The sequence below is a fragment of the Chelonoidis abingdonii genome, chromosome 3 (genome assembly GCF_003597395.2).
Source record: "Chelonoidis abingdonii isolate Lonesome George chromosome 3, CheloAbing_2.0, whole genome shotgun sequence".
NCBI classification, from domain to species: Eukaryota; Metazoa; Chordata; order Testudines; family Testudinidae; genus Chelonoidis; species Chelonoidis abingdonii.
Genome location: NC_133771.1, coordinates 193,805,462 through 193,824,183, shown reverse-complemented (window position 1 = coordinate 193,824,183; position 18,722 = coordinate 193,805,462).

Below are 18,722 nucleotides of genomic sequence, written 5' to 3'. Positions count from 1 at the left end.
GCCCGGAGGCCAATAACGTCGATTTCCATCCACACTAACCGTAATCCAATATGTTAATATCGAATTTAGCGCTACTCCTCTCGTCGGGGAGGATTACAGAAATCAATTTAAAGAGCCCTTTATATCGATATAAAGGGCGTTGTAGTGTGGATAGATACAGCGTTAAATCGATTTAACACTCTTTAAATCGATTTAAACACGTAGTGTAGACCAGGCCACAGAGAATTTACCAGTCACCTAGAAGGGAGAGGTGTGCACAGCACTCAGAGTGACTCCCTGCAGCAGAGGGGGTGGGCTATACGCTGTCCACTGACACTATTATTACTTATTTGTATTATGCTAAGGCTTAAAGATCTCAACCAGGATTGAGACTCAACTGTGTTGGCTGCTGTACACGTACTAAGAAACAGTCCCTTCCCTGAAAAACGTTATCAAGCTACTAATAACTTAAAAATAATACAGGAATTTTTTTTCTAAATGATCCTTATTTAAAATGAGTTTGTCAACATTTTGCCAAAAAAATCCTTTTTCTAAAATATTTTTGCAGAAAAATTTCAGTTTTTCAGAATTTTCTGATTTTTTGTTTTCCACTATTTCCTATTGACTGCCAGTGGGAATTTGGCTCTAAAATGCTTAAACCTTTTTTGAAAATGAAACTTAGGATATGGCTACACTGTACAACGCTGCCCTGGGAGCGCTCCCGCAGCAGTGCTTTGAAGGCTGAGTGTGGTCACCGTGCCAGCGCTGGGAGAGAGCTGCAGGTACTCCACCTCCTCGTGGCACTGTTTACACTGGCACTTTACAGCGCTGTAACTTGCTGTGCTCTGGGGGGTGTTTTTTCACACCCCTGAGCGAGAAAGTTGCAGTGCTGTAAAGCTCCAGTGTAGCCAAGGCTTCAGTCTCCTAAATCAGTTAGGAGTTGCAGTGGTGAGCATAGAAACACCTAAATACCTTTCAAAATCAGGGCCCTAATCTACAGTTTGAAATGCAGAACAAAAAATTAATAGTCAATACAAAGTCACAGTATGACAGACTAGAGATATCCTGTCTCCCAGACTATTAATCTGGCTCTTTTCAGAAACACTGAATCCACTTTTTTTTTTAACTGCTAATAAATACATTTGAAACACTGAACTGTAGAAAATGTTGCACTGCATACTTTAAACAACTCAGGACAGCATTCACTAAATCTTTTTACAGTCTATAGCCTCCAGAGCCTAATTAATTAATTAAATAATTAATTAAATAAATACAAATAAAAGAAAGGACGTGGTTAACGGTTCCCTCAAAATCAGGGAGTACCAGTACTAATGTTTCATTATAAATCATTTAAATTGCTGGTCTTGTTTCAAAATCTTACCTATTTCATAATGGACGCTATGAAATTCCTCAGTTTTGTCCAGATTTTACATTGAATTATTTCATTCACATTAACTCAAAACTCAGAATGGAACAGAGATGAACCAATCTCTCTGGAAAGATTTGTAGATATTCTTGTAAACTTAAACCAATTTATTTTGCATAATTCTCTTTGTAAGATTTTAACTGGACTCTAAAACTGAGATACGTTTCAATAATATAGGAGAACTTATACGTTTGTTCTTTTATTTTGATCACTTTCAGTATTTTTGTATTACTAGTAATAGCATAAGATATATTCTTATAAACACAGGACTAATATGTTTCAGTTATTGTTATCTACTGATTCGATAACAACTGAATTGATCTCAGATTGTTGCAAGCAACTGTACTGCAGCCAAAACACCATATGAACCACAGAACCTAGATCAATAATTTTTCAAGTGAAATAATTGTTTGCCTTTGTAAGACCCTAATTACTTCTAGAATGAAGAACTGTTTGATTGACCTCCAGGAAAGCAGCAGATGTGAATAAGCCAGTCACCTCAGGCCTTATCATTTAAAAAGAGGCCTTGAAAATTACAGAAAAGTACACTGAACATGTGCTGGTTAGTTGTGGGAAATAAACAGCTGGAGAAGCTGAAAACTGCTTTGATAAAACAGAATAACCTCCTAATTTGTGGTCAAAATAGATTCTCTTGATTAGCCACCCACCCACCAACATATTTTATTTTTTTTTAAATATTCAGTTAATAAAGACAATGACTAAATGATTTTGCAGTGACTGGAGTTATTTTCAGAGGACCAGTCTGATTCAGTTTGTTGCCCGATTTTGTGAAATCCCACACAGAAATGTCACTGAAGATCATGAATTTACAGTTTTGAATCTGTTTTAAACATCTTTGTTCAGATTGTCTTTACTACTATGTAATTTTAATGTTGTTTTGCATTGTTTGTATATTTCTATACTATTGGATAGGATGTATAGATAGATCCTCAGCCAGTGTAAATTGGTGTAGCTCCATAAACTTCAATGGAAGTATAAAGAGTTACACCAGCTGAGGATAGGGACCTAATTATCTAGCATGAGATTCTACAAGGTAGAGCCAAGAGGGAAGTAGCGTTAAGGTGGCTTTAAACCCTCTCAATCCTGGCTGTTCTGAGAGACGGAGATTAGCCCCCAGTGTAACTTAGGGTATGGCTACACTTACATTTTTGCAGCGCTGGTAGTTACAGCTGTGGTCGTACAGCTGTGTAGGGCCAGCGCTGCAGTGTGTCCACACTTGCAGCATTTGCAGCGCTGTTGTGAGTGGTGCATTGTGGGCAGCTATCCCACAGAGCACCTCGTCCCATTTTGGTGCTGTGGGTTGTGGGAAGGGGACGGAAGGGTGCGGGTCATTCCGCTTCCTGTTCCAACGACCCGTGCTCGCCAGGGAATCTGACCCGCGCCTAAGAGGGCCGCACCTAGGCCCTTTTTTATTTTTTTTTTTTTTTTTTAAACTTACCCCGTCCCCGCTGCGGTCTGCTCCATGGTCCCGTCCTTTGAGTGAAGCGCGGCGGGAGCGCCGGCAAATGGCCAGCTGCTCTCCCAGCTAGAGCTCCAGCCGGCGGTGGGTGCTTGCCGGCGCTGCCGGATGGGGCTCCAGCCCATGAGAGTGGGGCGGCGGGGCTTTGTCAAGCTCCGCCGAGAGCGGAGTCGCGAGCTTGGCCGCGCTCTGGCCGGGCCTCCAGCGGGATTGCGGAGTTACGGGGCCTTGCCGCGCTCTGACCGGGGCTCCAGCCGGAGAACGGAGTGCGCGGCAAGCCCCCGCTCTCCCGTCTGGAGCTCTGGCCGGAGTGCGGCAAGCCCAGCAACCCGGTCTGGAGCTCTGGGCCCTTTAAATAGCCCCCCGAGCCTGGCAGTGAGGGGGGTATTTAAAAGTCCCTGGGGCTCTACACTGCCTCTGCCACGACCCGGTCCTCTCAATAAGCCGCCGGAAGCCTCACTCCCTCTTGCATTCCCAGCGCATCCCGCGGCTATTTAAAAGGTCACCGGAGTAGAAGGGGGTTTGGGGCACCCCCTACTTTTTTAAAGGGGCCCCCTGGGTTTTCCAGCTGCCTCTGCTGCACCCCATGACCTGCCCACACCAGTCGGCCCCCCTGCCTTCAGCCAGCCCCATGTCCACTGCTGCCTGCAGTTTCCAGGCATTAACCCTGCAGGGAGCAGCTGGAACCAACATATGTGCACACCCCCAGGGAGTGGCAGGGACCACACAATGTGAAACGGCAGTCATTAATAACCAATCAACAGCATGTATGATGCAATGTATATATTTATTATTCATATAGTTATGGAAAGTAAATAAATACATGAAAGAAATGAGAGGCTTTTTTCCAACTTTTTTTAAGTCATCCCTGCCAATCTGTGCTTCTCTTGGTAGTCAATTCCTTTCTCTTGGCAGCCTTCTCCTTTATCTTGGCAGCCTGTTCCTTTTTCATGGTTTCCTTATCCCTCCAGTCTTGCAACTTTTTATTTTCTGTGAATACAGATTCATAACTGCTTTCACCATCTCTTCCTTACTCTCCTTGGTTTTTTTCTTAAGCTTTACAGTCTTTCAGAAGTCTGCGCTGATGGAGCAGTATATCAAAGTTCACTTTAAAAAAAACACAGAGAGATAAACTGTTAATACAGAGCCTGCATTGTTTTTAAGAGTTTTGTAGCATATTTACACATTCTGAGCCTAGCACAGAGAGGCCGCAGCTGCAGATAGAGATGGCGAGTTCCCACACGCGGCTCACAGGGAAGGGGGGCTGCCACGTGGCTCACCTGGGAAGGGGGGGGGTTGCTTCACTGTGGAAGCCATGGGGTTTCTGTGACTTGTGGAAAGCAAGAGACAGCTACAGGGAATAACAACTGAACACCTACACACATCTGCACAAGCAGCTACAGAGCCATCTTGCACACGCGGCTCACCTGGGAAGGGGTGGGTGGAGGTTGCTTCACTGTGGAAGCCATGGGGTTTCTGTGACTTGTGGAAAGCAAGAGCAGCTACAGGGAAATAAAAACTGACCTATCACCCACATCTGCCACAGCAGGTACTCTCAGAGCCATCTTGCACCACGCGGCTCACCTGGGAAGGGATGGGGTTGCTTCACGTGGAAGCCATGGGGTTTCTGTGACTTGTGAAAGCAAAGAGCAGCTACAGGGAAATAAATACTGAACCTACACCCACATCTGCCCAGCAGCCTACTCCAGAGCCATCTTGCACAATCGCAGCTCACCTAGGAAGGGGTGGGGGGGGGTTGCTTCACTGTGGAAGCCATGGGTTTCTTGTGACTTGTGGAAAGCAAAGAGCACTACAGGGAAATCAATGGGCTATTCCCATTCTAGGCATGCTTGCAGGCAGCCATAGCCCCCTGCTCCCAAAACATTTACATCCTTATAATAAAGCTTCTTACCAGGAACAGGCTCCTCTGCTGGTTCTCATACCAAGTCCCAGTGGCTTCGACTGGCTAGCTTCCTTCCTGGCTGGAAAATAGCTCCTGGCTGCATGACTCCTGGGAGTCTCCAAACACCTCAGTAACCTCCCTCTCGGTTCTCTACACCCTCCCCCTCCTCTCCAGCTCTGAGCCCAGGGCAGTGGAGTGCGAAGCAATGACCAGCAGGAGCTGAAAAGGTATGCTGGGATACCTCCTAATACCGCGGAGGCCAATTACAGCGCTGGTGAGTGTCCACATCTGATGACCAGCGCTGCAGCACAGCGCTGGTCTCGCTACACCCGTAGCGGACCCAGGTGTACACCCAGCGCTGCAAACAGGGAGTTGCAGCGCTGGCTGAGCTTTTAAGTGTGGACACCTGCTAAGTTGCAGCGCTGTAACCCCCTCACCACACCTGCTAAGTTGCAGCGCTGTAACCCCCTCACCCCCTAACCAGCGCTGCAAGTAGCAAGTGTAGCCAAGCCCTTAGCCCTGGGGGCCTGTATAAGTTAAAGCAATCTTGCTCAAGCATTGCCTTGAATCTGCACGGTGCTATGGTTCCACCCATCCTAACCCCAACCCTGCACCTGGCTTGCCCCTCACTGAGGTTTATGAAGGCATCCTCGTGAGGCAGCCTTATGACTGTCTTCTGCAGTTCCTGCACCAGGGGAATACTTCCCCGCCTAGCATCAGACCATTTAAACAGTATAAAGGGTCTAGAATGCCAAGATCTTCAGGCATCCAAGAAACAGGATGACCAAAGGCTTTAAAGAGAAAATTAGAACACTGTTCCAATATTTTCACTTGTGGGGCTCCAGACTAACGGTACTTATCATGGGGATATGTCGGAGGGGTTGGCCAGCTGAGCTTCTGACATATGCTGTTGTGTGTTTTTGATTCACTGAGGGGTTTTTGTTTGTTTTTTTCCCCAAGGAGTCATAAAGTAAGCAACATAAATTTACTCATTTGAGCACAAATCCTGATACTATTGTCACCAATAATAGAACTTCTATTGCCTTCCTCCTGAGCAGTATTTGACCAGAATTGCCAAAAAGAAAATAAGGTAAAATCACCTATGGGAACTCCTCATTTGTGATTTTTTTTTCCCTTGTAGATTTTAAATATTGTAACTAAATTGTTGCCCTGCCAGTCAAAATATATCAAAACAAATAAGTAGGGCCTGATTTTTCACTTATCTCTGTGCAAAGCAGGTGCAAAGTGGATGTAGAACAACTCCTCTCTGGTTTGGAAGCACACTCACTTTCACACAGCTGTAAATTACTACACAGTTAGAGAATCACACACATATTTAAAGATGAAAAAGACTCACTTAGTTTTCTAGTCCATTTCCCTGCCAGTTAATGACTTTTCCCCACATATTTCCTTTCTTAATTTCATCACATCTAGTTATTCTGTATTAATCTCCCTTCCTAGTGTTAAATTTTGGGGTTTTTTTATATATATCTATACACCCCTTTCCTTTAATTGCCTGAGAGGGCCATACCATGTTCCTTTTCTAACATGCTTACAAGCACTGCAGTTAGATGCACATATTAAAGACATGCCATTTTTATTGGGGTCAAGTCTATGCAAGACCTTCTTACAAAATATAACCAGAGAAAGGGGACCGCTTTAGTATCCTAAGTGTCAGGTATGAAACACAGAAATTCCCTAGAACCATGATCCCAGCAGAATCAACCGAGCCATTCCACTTATGGACATAAATAACTGTGTTTCGTGCATTTTACTGTGTGGTAGTATTTCCATGAGACCACAGAAACCCTGCCTGCTCTGGGGCCCTAATCCAGCAAAGCGCTTAACCACTTGCTGAATGTAAAGCAGGTGAGGAGTCCCAGGGAGCCAATGTATTAATTATTATTATTATTATTATTTGTATTGTGATAGCACATAGGTGCCCCCATCGTGGATCAGGACCCCATTGTGCGAGGTGATGTAAAAAAAACAGAACAGACCTTCTTATAGTTAAACACACGCGTAAGTGCTCTGCTGAATATACATCAGGAATCTCATAATACTTCTAGGAAGACTTACAAACCAGATAGATATGTCCCAGTATTAGTCAAATTTTCTCTTCTCCCAACAGTTACACAGGATGCTGTGTTGGTATCTGGCTTCTGTACAAATATGGTTTAGGCAATGAAAGTATTGTACTTGGGTATCTCGAGGGCAGACTTGGGTACCAAGTAATAAAATGTCCACTTATAAATTACACCTGTATACCAATGCTTCTTTAACAAAACTGGGGAAGTAGTACATAGCCAGCACATTTTCTGTGGGGGAACAGGCCTAAATTTCTGTAGTTTTGTGGCAAGACCTGCCTTCTCTCGGATGCCTGCTTACTGAGAGGTATTGTTTTTGTTAACTACGTTGTAAATAACTAAAATGGTCACATAGCATCTCAGTATGTTTTTGTAAGGAAGTCGTAGTTAGTTCTTCCTGAGAGTTAGACCTGAGCTCAGGCTTTTGGTCTTTTATGTGTGCAATTAACTGCAAACACCTTGTCGTAAACATTTTAAAAGGTCAAAGTGATTGCAACAATTTTGCTAAAGAGATAAATGGTCAAATGAAACATTGAATTGTTAATTCCCAGGTGACAAAAAGCTTCATACATCTGATCAATAAGAAAACATGCAGAAAGAATTTGAGGATAAAGGGCGGGTCAACCTTGAAGTGTTAATAACTTGCTGATATTATTTTGTTCTGGCACATCACACTTGTAGCAGGTAACAGAGCCAATAAGAGCAAATTAACATTCATAGTCTTATAGCAGTGAGACTGGATACCTACAATAATTGAAACAAAAGTTTTAAAGGATTTAGAGATATTAATAACAGCAAAAACAGTGAGTTTGAAACTGACAGGTAAGAGCAATATCTTACTGTTATTCCTGTTTATATTAGCCACTTGCTGGAGATCTCTCTCTCTCTCTCTCTCTGTGCTTCTTTTCTCTCTTTCATTTTGTTGTAGTTCCTATGCTTTTTCTTAAAATGCTACTGTTGAAAAATTGCTTCAGTCAATTACAAGTATTTAAACTTTTAATTGCAATATATGTCTACTTTAAGTCCACATATTCTATTATTCACATAAGTGGGAACAGATCCTCAGCTGGTGTGAATTGTCATAGCTGTTATTATAGAGCTGTGACAACTTACACCAGCCGAGGAGCTGCCCCAGGAAGTATATTTATATTTGTGGAAGGTGAACTATGTACATTTGCTAAACTTCAGAAAACTACTACAGACACTGAGCTTCATTGCTATTTATGCTTAGAATAAGAGGATCTCTGAACATTTTTTTCAATCAAGTCTTGATTTAAGTAAATAATACTGAGAACACTGTTTTCAACCTTTTAGACTAATGAAAAGAGTATTTTATAACTAGACCTGCTCTGTAAATTATTTCTCCCTTTTTATTAAAAAAATTGTATTTTCATCTTATTCACTATAAATCAACAAAGTACAAGTGAAAATTAAAATTCGCAATTTACATGTAACATTTTAGATTGGTTAAAAGCTAAAAACTGAAGAAAAATAATTGAGTCAGCATCAGCATGCCAGAGTTGAAACAGGGACTCGTATCCTTAACAGATCTGGTTTAATTTTTTTATTCTAACTATGAAATGTAATACTGGATGGACTATATCCAAGTGTTATAGACTTGCAAACTGGTCAGTGGAGACTTTTGTATGTAGAAATCCACTTATCCTATTCAAGACTTTTAAAACAAGACAGTTGAAATTTCTTTTCAAATTGTTAGAAATTCCACTTCCAACCAATTCATGAAGTTCCAGGGAGATGGTTCGTACATGCCCAAGTTATATGACTGAACGACTGTGGTTCAGAAATCAGCCATTAGTTACTGATAAGTCCTAATGGGCTCCTCTTTTCAATTTCTTGAAAAAAATATTAAATTGACCAGATGGAAAGAGGCCACCTGCAGAATTCTTCTTAGACAACAGCTTCTTTTGAAGATACCTCCATAAAAGATTGCAAGGCAGTATGATAAAGAGAATGAAAATTATCTTATTATTTATTTGACGAGGCATCTGAGCAATAAATGGACTTTTCCCAAAGTGGAGCACAGAATTTATGAAAAAAATTAAAAGCCAGTCAGAAATCAGGAAATACTGACAGCCAATGAATAATATCTCCCAATATATATAGGGGGTACAGAAGTCTAAGGAACTCAAGCTGTTCCAAGTCATTGTGTAATCATATATTAATGAAGTCAGTGACATAAAATATAGACAATGATGTGTATATTGATTGCTATAGACTCTTGAAATCAAATGAACATTTGAAAGGTCAGTAATTTTACGTGCACCAAATCAAATGCTAGTCATTTGCATGAGGCTGAAAGTCCTATCTCAGTGGAAAGTACTCCAGTGATAAGTAAATTTAATCATTCCGTATTTCAGTTTCATCTGAGATGAAAAATATAGAGAAATTGCATAATCCCATAAAACATGCTGAAATAAATGACATTTTAAAAGTGACAAGGAAAGATATCGCATGGCACAAATCTATTTTGCAGGCTACATAAATGTCACAAAACTGCATTTTACTCTGGGAGCAAATGTTAAAGCTTCTGTAGCCACTCACTAAATGTATTTACAAATTAAGATATGTTCTTTATTTCCAGGATCCCTGGAACCATGTGTTAGGATTTATTCAGACTGCAATTTAAAGGATTGTTCCATTTTTTGTTCTTTCAAAAAACAAAAAAAAGATTGAAAAAGTCATCTTTGTAATACAGTTTTTAAATATTACAAATATAAAGATACCTTAGATTATCTTCCCTAGATAAAAGGGTATTTTCATTGTGTCTTTCAAAAATATTACACATAGTACACAGTATAAAATGCCCTTTTCACCTCATTGAATCAACAGGAACTTTGCCTTTGACTTTAATAGTAACAGGATCATACCTTAAGGTAGAGGAGATTTCATATTCCTTGGGTATTTAACATTTAAAGATAATTCTAAGAGTCTTGAAACATTCTTATATAATGATAATAAATAATCAGCAAAACAGCATAGGACTATACCCCACACCAGAAAGGAACTCCGGCTACAGTACAGTGATTCCAAATGAAATAATGTTTAAAATATAAAACAATAAAACTATGTAATAAAATCAGACTCATAAAACTTCAAAAATGACAACTAGTAGGGTGAGAGTACACATTGTGGTGTATTTCTTTCTCCTTCTGTTTGTTCAGTTCATATGTTCTATTGCTTATATCATTTCAAAATGGTTGACCTTCTTTCTTTTGGAAACAGAAGCAATGGATTTAAAATAGTTAAGGCTTGTGGTGTCCAACTGCAGCTCTATGTTGCAAAACTCCAAATATCCTAACATTGCAAGAAAACTTATTTTTTATTATAGTATTGTGTAAAATCACAGTTACATATGGAACAAATCAAAACATACCAAAAATATTTTTAAAAAAATATACTTTGAGCATTTAGGAATTAGAGGTTTTTAACCCTTTTCCCACTTTTAAATTATTTTAATAAAAGTAGTAACTCTAATTGAATAATAACCTGTCTAAAGGACAACATGGGGAAAAAAGCCCAGGGATTATTTAGATCCAGCTTGCAGATATACATTATATTCCTAATGTTATGCCACTAAATGTAGAGGGTAAGGCATGTATTTTATCCTACTGTAGAATGAGCACAAGCAGTCAGAAAACTTTGCAGCTTTCAGTCCATGGATAATGGATTCATTCTCTCCTGAAAAAAAGTTCAGTAGTTATAGATAGTGAGCAAGTGGCATTGACATTCTACACATTTGGAGGAGCAGGATGCAAAGGGAAATCTAGTCTCAATGACCCAAGTTCTTTGTGCATCCATGTGGAGTCCCCGGTCCTATACAGATAGTGCGACCAGATAGCAAGCGTAAAAAATCAGGACAGGAAGTGGAGGGTAATAGGTGCCTACATAAGAAAAAGCCCCAAATATGGGGACTGTGCCTATAAAATCAGGAAATCTGGTCACCCTGTCTGCAGCACCAATCTTCCCTTACAACACCGCGACAGTAACTCTGTAGTCATTAGCTCCCCTATTGCACAGCTCTCCCCATTACCATCATCCCAAGGTCTGCACATTACCTCCACACATTTCCTGAAGGTGACAAAATGTGAGGAGTAGAAGTTAATGCTACAAGGTGCCACGTTAACACCTACTGAGATCTGTGCTGGAGGGGAACATGGTGCCTAGAGTGCCTGCATCCTGATCCACCATGTGTTCCAGCTGTCTATGAAATGCAGCAGAACTCAAACCATGTCGTGTTTCTGAAGGCTAATTGGGAGCGGAGAGAATGTCAAGTGGCCTCCACTTTCTGCAAATTCCTGCTCCTTTCCGCCAGTGTTTATTCTCCTTTGCTGCCCTCTGCACCACAGAGTGGAGCATGTATTCTTGTCCCTAGTTATCTCTGTTATCTTATTTCTGTTATTGCAGAAGCTCCCAAATTGTGGTCCACGGACCTCTGGTAGCCTGCAGAGTTCTTGCTAGTGGACCCACAGCAAGCTGGCTAGTCACAAGATGCTAGCTCTTGTTTTTATTTCTAGCTGCTAAATTGCATTAAAAGGCAGCTAAAATGAAATTCTGTAAGCTCCCTGGGATAGGGACTATGGTTTTTTTCTGCTTGTACAACGCCAAGCACAATGGAGCCTTGATGGGGCTCCTGGGCACTACCACAATACAAATAATAAATGACAATAATGCTATTGTACGCCTTTCCCAATATCACTTGTCATGCGAGCAATAGCTCTTTTCACAGGGATGTTAAGTGATTGTGGAGGGGAGAGAGTCTGCATGACAATCTCTCAGTCAAGCTGTGTTTAACAGTTGAAGAGTCCTCAGCCCTGTACTACTGTATACTGGAAACTATACAGAAGACACATTGCATTTCACATAGTACACAAAAAAAATCTTTAAGGATAGCAGCATATATAATGAACAAAAGAAAATGTAGTCTACAGCCAAAGCCTGGCCTCCCATTCTAACTGCTTTGCAATGTTTGAGTTGCACAAACCAGCTGGCAAACAAGTTTAATCAGCTAGTTGAGAAATTCCAGTACAGGTTAAATAAAGAGGGCCAGGATAGGGCACATACAGATAGAGAGAGAAGGCATGTTGGAGAAGTGCCTGGAAAAGGAGTTGCAGCCAGACCATTACTGTGCCCTGGCTAGTGAAACAGCCCTTTGAGGACTGTTATCATAGAGTACAATTTAAAGTAGCCCAAAAGCTGCTCTAAGGTGCACTTGGCAAAAGACTGGGGCAAAGGTGTAAAGCCATTTTTCCCCTCCCTTCCAGCTGCAGCTGAACTCCATTTAACCACAGCTGAGGATTCAGACTTACATGTTTGAGCTCTAATTTTGGTGACTTAGTGATATTTTGTTGCATCTCAACAAACGCGTAGATGGGTAGGTTCTTCTCCATAACCTTCACAGAGTACATGAAAACTTGTAGCATTTTGATGTTGTTGCCTTTAAGTTTGCCATATGTTTATGCTGTTCTGTAACATTATAGTTTTTCATCATGAATATTGTGCTCAAAACTACAAAAAAACAAATTTACATTTTTGGATTAATTAATCTTCCAGTAAACAAAAACAGTGTTTGCACAATTTAAGGGTCTAGTTCTGCAATTCACTGAGAACCCCACTCGATCCTGCAACTGAGTTCACTGGGACTAGATAAGCCTCAGCACACCAGAGGTGTTCTGACCACATGGGACTGGGCCATTTGGAACCAGCAAACAAGAGCCTGAAAACGTTCTGTTTTTAAATCATGCTTCCCTGCACTTGGTTGGATGGGTGACATAAGACTGTGTTAAATCAGCAATATCGACTCAAGTTCAGCATATAACGTAGGTTTTCCATGTTTGTAATGCCATTCTCATATGTGCAATGGTTTTAAATTATTGTTTTAACCTTCATTTAAAAATCTGTTTACTCCAAATCTCTCAAGATAGGCAGATGCCTTTGTAGGTTGTTTTCTCATGTGTGTCTCTTATTGAATGTTGAACACTTCCCCTTATCTTCATGGAAAGGAACTGTTGTTTTATTAAACTAAAAATAAGTACATGAGGAACATATTTATTTTCATCAAATACTTAGATAGCCAGGTCTGACAGTCCTACCATCTTAAGTTTTTCAGTGTATTTACACTGAATTTTCTAAAAACTAAATATCAGATACAAATATATTATAGTAGCTTAACTAGAAAATTTCTCCGCATTCAAATAAGTGGTCTTTTTTTGATCTAAATGCTATGCATGCTGTAGAAGAGTGTAATTAATTCCTACCTACTCAATTTTATTAATCATATAAAAAGAATCTGATTTTGACCTCATAATTGTGTCCATATTAAGAGCTGGAGAAACAACTGCTGTGAAAGTGAACATCTACATATTAGTTAAGCAATGGCCACACTCTTAGCCTTTCTAGTTCCATTACAAGGCTCGTGTAAGTCTCTTGGGGCCCCACTGGCAGTAGTTACAAACAACCCAAACCAGCAGGAATGTGCAAGGAACAGGTGCTCTGGCTTACTGTGGTTGTATTGCATGCAGAGAAACAAGAATAAGCAGCGAATGCTGTTGCACATCATCTCTAAAATAGCCCCTACCTGAAGATGTTTAATTTCTCTCCTACAGATATGTTTTTAAAGGTGGATGCTATTAGATATCATACTTTGCAAACAGTTAATATGCTGGTTAAGTCTCTTTCATTATCTTTACATGAGAGTTTTGGTATAAAGCATCTAAGACATACTTTTATAATTGAGTATGAAAAATGGCATAGAATACATTACATTCAATCAGAGATGTCATGGCACAAGGAAATACATATATGCAAAGGGGGCTCAGCAAGCTATTGAATGGCGTAATAAGCCTCTTAATCATCGTGGCAGCACATTATAATATTATGGGGAGGGGGTAAGCATTCAGCCCAGTGCAAAAACTAAACTAGTACAGTATTTCATTACTGGGAAATTAGGGTTCTTTCAGTGAATTTGCCATCAAGAAGAGATAAGACGAAGAAGTATTACATTTGAATCTCTAAGTCCTGATTCTGATCTCACAAACACCAGTGGAAATCAGAACTAACTCCTCTCTAGTAAATGATGCTGCACCAGTTTAAAACTGGTGTGAGATCAGAATCAGAGAAACAGCATGTGTATTTTAAGATGGTGCTTGATAAATGTGTGAATGAGGATATAAAGTGGGGTGCCTGCAATAGCAGAGGACTGAACTCAATGACCCAGGATGTCCCTTCCAGTCCTTATGTATTGCACATAGCTAATCACATCACATTACAGGAATTTCAGACTGAAAATATAAAACCATTGGAACTGAAGAGAAAGTAAAATTATAAAATGTAAAATTGTATCACTAGTTCTCTTCCCAGTTACACAGGCACAAATCAAAAGCAACTCAACAGAAATCAGTGGAGTTAAACCAATGCTAAACTGGGGGCAGGTCTACACTACTGCTTAAGTTGATCTAACATACATCGCATACATACACCCCTTTCTCCCTAGCAACTCAAATTTCACGTGTCTCCCACTGACATAGCTTACACTTCTTGCTGAGGTGAAGTAATTATGTCAACAGGAGAGCGCTTTCCCATTGGTATAGTGCATCTTCACCAGATGCGTGACAGTGCCGATGTAGCGCTGTAGTGTAGACTTGCCCTGGGATAAGTGAGAGGAGAATTAGGCCTATTCATATAAGAAAAGATATTTAGACACCTATTTTCAAAACCCAGGACTGTGTACAAAAACGTGCAATGATGCACCTACTTTCCATGCCCAATTATTGTGATTGCATGTGTAAATTGAGAATGGCACATGCAAATGACCCATTACACATAAGGTCCAGATTCTGAGCTGTGATACATCCCATTTGTGGTGATCGTAAGCAGCCAGAAAGCAGCTAGATCTCCCTAATTGGAATTCCTCTAGTATAGAAGAGTCTTCAGCTGGCATAGAGCTGAGATATCTGGATTTTATACCCTCCACCCCCATATATTTCATTTTAGAGGGTCTGAGACCTGAGGTTTTTCTAAAACATAGCAGAGCTGGTATGGGCCCAACTCCAATACTGGATGCAGCTGAGAATCTGGCCTTGAAGTAGCAATTTGTGCATGCAACATTTATAAAATCTGATTTACACGTGCAATCATGTTGATTCCATATGCAAAGTAAGTGGACATTATTACATGTGCTCCTAAGCACTACGAAATCAGGAACTTAATATTTTGCTTCATTCACATAACTGCTTTAATGTGAAAATCTAATCATGTTTAGGGCTGTGAACGATTTCTGCAACTAAAACCCTAGCTCCCCTGGCTTGACATACCATTACAACCCTGTATGACCAAAATGGGCTGCAAACCATTCAGTGAGCCTGAGTCAAGTGTGGGCCAAACCTGTGCCAATTTAAGATGATGGGTGGAAAAAAACTAATGAGACATAAAAATGTCTGTATGGCAATGATTTTACAAGAGACTAGGCTGCCATTTCATCTCAGTTATTATTAAATCTTAATTTATTAAATTATTAAACTCTTATTAAATCTTAATCTGTAGGGAAGTCAGAATAAATTACAAGTAAGTTTCTTTGAAAAAGGGCTGAAATGCATAAACTATGTACCATTTTCAAAACTGTGGATAATCTCACAGATTATATTATTGTAATTTAGCATCTCAAAATGAACTCTTTAGTTTTAGTTTCTGATTTTGAATTACAAAGAAGTTGAAATATGTGGATTTTTTTTTAAAGTTCCCTAATTAGGGGTCCACAGAATACTGTATCTTCCTGCCCAACACCTTCATAGTATGTTGAGAGTCATAGGATTGCTCTGGCAATGTTTAATAGTGAATCTCTAACTTCAAATTTAAATGTAGTAAAGAAACTTTCATTCAGTACCCCACTTAGAAGACTGAAGTTAAGGCATACATAGAAAAAACACACTGAAGCTTTGACAGATGGTACTCAGCGTTTGACTCCTGCTGAGCTCAGCAGGACCTATGGTTTAGAAGGTTAGGACTGTCAAAAAGACTCTGCTTATCAAGTGAATAACAAAGTGTAGACTGCAGTCTGTTTCCTATAGAAAACTTAGATTTTGCATGTCATTCTTCGCTATCGTTCTGATGGTTCAAAAACTTCTAAGAATCAGGTTTTCACATCCAACAGACATATGCTAACCATATTTAAGAAACAAGTAGGAACAGCCAGTCCAGGACAGAAGGAACTCGGTAGGTGACTCTAGGAAGTTTCGTCTCCTGCTCAGTGTTTGGCCAGATTTGGGATTTCGAAAGATTCTCATCCAAGGAAGCTCCCACCTGTTCTTTGCATGGTGGATTTAGTCTTTGTCTACATTAATTTATATTGGTTTCCATATCTGGGTTTGGGGATTTTTTTGGCACAATAAGCATGGGTGTGGCGAACGGTTTAATAATAAGCAGGCATTTACCATTTTGTGCTTCTTTTTTAAGTTAATTTGTATTATATATTACTTAGCATTTCTGCCAGTTATAGTACCTCCAGCATTTAAAATTGTCACAACTGAGTACGTATATGACAGCTACTGAGATAGGAGCACAGCAATATTTACAGCTCTGTCGTATGTTTCCGGTAACGTCTTGAACCTCACTTTGTCTGATTTTTTGCTGCGTCTAATGATGTTCTGTACTGGTATGTGCTAGAGGTGCGTCGATACGCCGCTTTAAATGTATTATGCTACTGTTATTGTAAGAAAAACAGGTCAATAATTTTACCTGATACACTCCTTTTGCGATCTAGAGTAGCTGAACTGAATTGCTTCTACTGCTCCTGCACACGTTAGGATAATCGATACTAGTGTATATAGTTCTTTAAAAAATTACTGTGATCATGAACACTCAAGCCGTGACCATTGAACTGTTACAGATTATAATTAATCGTATCGGTTCCATGGTTACTCAGGCCTTTTGTCTCAGTGTTATATTATGCAAGATAATCTATTTAATGTTACCAAATATTTAAAAAACAATCTAATCCAATTTATCATGAGCAGTGTCACAGCTATGCTCGTTTGATTATTATATCATGGCTAATTCATTACTCTACTGCGCTGACAATTAAGCAGAAAACAAACATATAGTCAAGGATTCTCTGACTGGTGTTAACTTCCCATGGCATCCTCTCGTTTAATAGTGCTATGATTCAGGAATGACATTACTGTGATACAGGATGGCTTCGCCAAAATATCTTCTGATTAATGTGCATATCGTACCTTTTGTCATTACATCTGATGTTTTAGAGCATTTGATCTGTTTGGCTTATAGCTACGTTTAATATAACATGCAAACTTCCCAATGCAAAACTGTTTTCTATTTTTAATTTTAGAGTGAACATTATGGTTCAAATTTTGCTCTTTATTTAAAAGAAGAAAGTCTTGCGATTTGATTGCTCTCGCCTTCCATCCTACTCTACCCATATACAGTTTGGTTCCTTTTGTCTTTTGATTTCAAATATCTGCTATTGTCATTATTTAGGTTGATAGGGGAAATGGCCTGCAATATTTAGATTCCATGTGTTTATTCCTGGCTATGAAGGGAGGGAGTCCTTAGAAAGTTATGTTGATGGTCTTAAATATAGTTGTTTTTTCCTCCGATGAGAAACAATCCACAGGGGCTGTGTGTGTTTGTCCCTGCAGAGCTGCAACTGTCCTATTCAGCACGGTCCTTAGACCAACAGATCTTCAAGAACCCACATAGGGCAACTGTACAGATGCTTTTTGCCTGATCTTAGTCCATCCTCAACTTGCACAGCTCCAACAGGCCAACATGCCAGATTGCTCTGAGCTACATGGATTGAGCAAGGGGCAAAACGGAGAGAGAATCGAGGACCTAGTTCAGCCCTCACCCATCAAAGCTAGACTACTTGTTGGGCGGAAGTGGGCGATGTCAGAATGGACATGGGGCCTATTCTTTCTATTGGCAACAAGCCAGGGATATAGAAGTTACTACCGGTGTTGCAGATCTATTGATATGTAAGTGTGCACTTATGAGAATACCTAGCAGCCCTTCCTCGGTGGATTATTATAGGATTAGTGATGACTGTTGATGTTAACTTAGTCCTGAGCTTTCCCTATCGAGAGGAGGCATACACCAGTGACTCATTACAGCAATTAATCTGTGGCATATGTTGATGTGAGTACTATTGAACAGCCTAACACAGGCAGCCAGCAAGCTCACTTTACACAACTAATACATACTGTGCTGTGAAGACCATGGACATCTAGTAGGCGTGTGGGTCGGCATTGTCCCGGTGATTAAGATAAGGAGCTAGCAACTAACTTATATTTCGTAGTGCAAGTTACATCGTGACATGCTGGGTCTTTGTCTGACCATCCCCCCCTGCTGAAATCACATGTTTTAACACTTGGTCACAACCGACTGTCCGCCTTGAGAACATGCATACGTCTTCAGGAGTTGCACTTGCATGATACTGGATTTCCAATTTCAGAGATGCGGTGAATAGTGTTCCATTCTCTTTCTTTCAGATTAATGATTCAGCGTCACTGTGGCTTTACACCATCTTTCCATGTTATAAATTTGCTTTAAAATCTTGAGACTGCTGCACTTCAGATTTGCAAAAATTCTGCTTGTACCTTGATAACTCCTAGCTTATCCGTAGTACTTTCTAGGGCCCATATTCAGTCAGGGCTTTAAGCTGCCAAGTCTAGTCATTGATTGTCTTGGAGCAAGAGAAACTGGTGTGCTGTACTCGTGTTAGGAGCAGTCATCGTTCAGTATGAAAACTGTGTTTGTCAAAACTCTCACAATGAGTTATGACCATGCTGCACGTATACGTTTCTTCTCGTGTTGTGT